This window comes from Triticum dicoccoides, chromosome 5A, assembly GCF_002162155.2.
Source record: "Triticum dicoccoides isolate Atlit2015 ecotype Zavitan chromosome 5A, WEW_v2.0, whole genome shotgun sequence".
Lineage (NCBI taxonomy): Eukaryota > Viridiplantae > Streptophyta > Magnoliopsida > Poales > Poaceae > Triticum > Triticum dicoccoides.
This window is the reverse complement of record NC_041388.1, coordinates 181,342,235-181,346,120: the sequence shown is the minus strand read 5'-3', so window position 1 is coordinate 181,346,120 and position 3,886 is coordinate 181,342,235.

The following is a 3,886-nucleotide window of genomic DNA, read 5'->3' as shown; positions in this document are numbered from 1 at the left end:
CGTAATGGCTAAACCCTAGATGTCTTGCATGTATGATTATGTTGCCTCTACGGACTAAACCCTCATGTTTATATAGACACCGGAGGGGCCTATGGTTGTACAGAGTCGGTTTTACAGAGAAAGGAATCTTCATATCCGAATGCCAAGCTTGCCATCCATGCAAAGGAGAGTCCCATCCGAACACAAGGGATGGCCTTCTATCTTGTATCTTCTTGGCCCATCAGTCCAGCCCATATCACATAGCCCGGGCGCCTGGGGACCCCCTAATCCAGGACTCCCTCAGTAGCCCCTGAACCAGGCTTCAATGACTGTGTGTCCGGCGCGCAGATTGTCTTCGGCATTGCAAGGCATGTTCCTCCTCCGAATACTCCAAAGCAGTTAGTCAAAAGAACTATGTTCGGCTCTGTATAACCGTCACAACCCTGAACCACAAGGGCAAAAATACTTAAACAAAATAAACCGTGTCTACTGACAGCTTTTTCGACGAGACGTTGTGTTCTGGCCTCATTATTATTTCGAACCGTTTTTAGCCTCCTGCTTCGCATTTCGAGGCACGGTCCTCATCGACACATCTTGTCAAAGAAGAGATTGTGTCCCCTTATTACGGGATTCTCATCAATACGGGTTTGGGTAATCCAACCGGGCCGTTTGCACGACCCGTTTGGAATAGGCGAGCTTTAAGGCTTGTGGGGGGGCGCTTGATATTCACTACCTTTCTAAGAAGATAAGGAGCCATCTTTTTACCCCACGCCTTCTTCCTCTTCAGCCCATCCGCCCTAGAGCTCCAGCACCCGAGTTCAATTATTTCCATCCACAGCAAACTCTCCAGCCATGTACGGATCTGGCGCTCAGGGCAACTGGATGGCCTCCTCCTTCAGGAAGGAGAACATCAAGGAACTCCGGGAAGTGGGGTACTTGTCCGCGAAAATCGCCCACTAGCTTCCTTCCAAAAAGCAGATAATCCACACTCCCAAATCCAATGAGAGGGTAGTATTTATCCCCCACTTTCTCCGCAGACTAGAGTTTCCTATCCACCCTTTTGTCTGTGGGCTCATGTTCTATTACGGGCTAGACTTTCATGATCTAGCCCCAAATTCCTTCCTCCACATCTCCGCGTTCATCATCGTGCGTGAGGCGTTCCTCCGCATTCCCCCCACTTCGAATTATGGCTCAAGGTCTTCAATGTGAGGTCGAAAGTGGTCAACGGCCATGGTGAGCAAGCTCCCCAATGTCACATGGCCCCAGGGGGCCTTCGAGACCATGAAGGGATGGCAGCAGGAGTGGTTCTATGTCACAAAACCTCGTGACGCCACATGGCCCGCCACTCTTGAGTTCAAATCTGGACCTGCAATGTGTCTCACATTGTGGGTTAAAAAGGGCATGAACTAGGCATCGTGCAACTAGGTGATGACGCTGCAGAAGTGCATCAAGGGCGTGATAGAGAACACCAGCCTCCCCGATGTGATCTAGGTGATGCTTTTTTGCCGTATTCTCCTCTACTAGCGCCGGACTCTCCATATGTGGGAGTTCAGTCCGGCTGGACCTCGGACCCTGCAGCACTTCTTCGGCACGACTCACGAAGAAATCTAGAAGCTGCTTTTCAAGGCCCAGAAGTCGTGGCCAGGAACGACCGGAGACCTCGGCCTCGACTGCGCTTACCCAGCCAGTCTAGTAAGTTTTCAGATTTCCAAACATAACCTCTACATGTAGATTCAAGGAGTATGGTAAGCCTTCCTTTTCTCCTTTAGGTCTGGACGGAGAAAGCGGAGCAGATCAAATGTCCGGCTCTGCTACCCGAAGACCCATCTATCCCTATGCTAACGAAGATGCTGGTTCCAGCGCCGTACCAGGCACCACAGAACAAGGCCAAGAAGAAGGGCAAGGATGCCAGAAGTGGCCTCCGCCGTAAAGGTACTTCGGACATCGCGTCCGAAGACACCGAGGTTCTCTCCTCCCACAAGGGAGATGAATATGAAGAGGAAGAGGAGGAGAGCAATTTTCCCCTCAAGGGAGAGAAGAAAAGGGCGGTGTCCGCGGACCTAGAAGCGGAGGCATCCAAGAAGGGGAAGATTTCTCTTTTGGATGATTCGGATTCGGACACCGAAGTCATCCCCGAGCGGCGCCTCAGGCCAAAGCCCCCGATCAAATCATAAGTATTTAAAGATACTATACATACATCTGACTTTTTACAAATCATAGGATAACATTATTTATGTATTTTTAGTCCGGCCCGTGATCTCCCCCAACAATCATCGTCTTCGGGAAACTCGTTGGTGCCAGAGATGATGGAGAGGGAAACGCCTCCACGAGCCTCTCCGCCACGAGCCGCGAATGATACCGAGGTGTTGTCCCAAAGGACTTCTCCAGGCTAGGGGGAGATGCGGAAGGCCGCTGAAACGGCGCCACAGGGTAATGCCTCGGCTGCCAAAAACATGGGGGATAATACCCCCATGGAAACTGACAATGGGGGCCTGGATCGGTCCGCCCCCAGCCGAATATCACTCTGGAGACCCACATGGCTTCGGAGTCGAGCGATCAGCCCCCTTCAAGGGAAGGGGGAGTGTCAACTCCACCGGTGACCTCTATCAATCCGGAGGCGCCGGATATGTTGAGGGAAGCACTTCAACGTGCTTCCGTCATGGAAGAGCACCATACCCTGATGGGTACGGTGGTTGAGAAGGTTCAGTGTGCCAAAAGCGGTTTGAGCGAAGCTTTCACTAGCCTGTTAACAGGTTTTGAGGTAAGTGATATAACATGCTTTAGCCACTTTTCGTATTGGAAGAATATGCCTGTATATAGATAGTAGCCCCTGAGACTCTATTTGGGTCTTTGGAAAAAAAGAGCCAGATAGAGGAACAAATAGTCGCCGGAGATAACGCGTTCATCTATATTAATAAACAGGCTTCACTACTGGGGGCTTTAGCTAAGGATGCTGAAGTGTCCGAACTCCAGCGGAAACTAAAGCTGGCTGATGATGAGATCGACTGTATTAACAAGCGGTTTGATGAGGCCCAAGGTATGCTTTTTTTAAAAAGACCCCTTTACAAGCATAAATTATAATGCAACCTCAGAGTTTAAGCTCATGCACCACTTATGTAAATGATTGTAGGCAACGTGACCGAGGTCGAGGCCGTCAAGAATGCCCTTGCCGAGGCCAAGGAGGAAGTGAGGGAAAACAAAGCAGCCACAAAGAAAGCGCCTGCGGATGTAGAGGCCGAAAAGGCCGCCCGCCTTCAGTATGAGGCGAGGGTGACCGAAGTAGAGCATGCAGTCCAGAAAGCTGCCAACAAGTGTGAGTCCTTGGAGGAGAGTAATAAGGCCCAAGCGGTCGAACTCACCAATGGTCTTCAAGGTGCGAAGGAGGCGCCGTCCAAGTCCCGAGCAGCTCGCGAGGAGATCAAGCAAGCCGAACAGATAGCGGCTGGTAAGCCTTTTCCTTTATAGAGTATATTCGGCGGTTGAAGATATGCTTTGCTAAATCGACTCTGGAGTGCTCCAGACGCTTTCACTGATTTCCCAAGGAGTGCTGCTGATGTCGCCCAGTATTTCCGGGCCCAAGAAGGGAATGTGACGGAGAAGCTCTTCTGGTCATAGTACTTGGCGCCAGAGCGACCAGCGCTGCTGAACAATCAGATGATGCAGCTAGCAGAGCTACATAGGATATCCGGTTTGGCCATGAAGGACATCATAGTCTGGCTAGGGCCAGCCGAACCCATTCCGAGCAGCTACTTCGGTTTGGTCAAGCGGCTTAGTGACGCCTTGCCTCGAGTAGAGGGCGTGAAGCGCTCGACGTATATAGAAGGTGCGCGGATGGCCTTTGCCCGTGTCAAGATGCACTGGGCCAAAACAAAGGCCACCATCGTGGCCATCGAAGGTCCACCCAGGG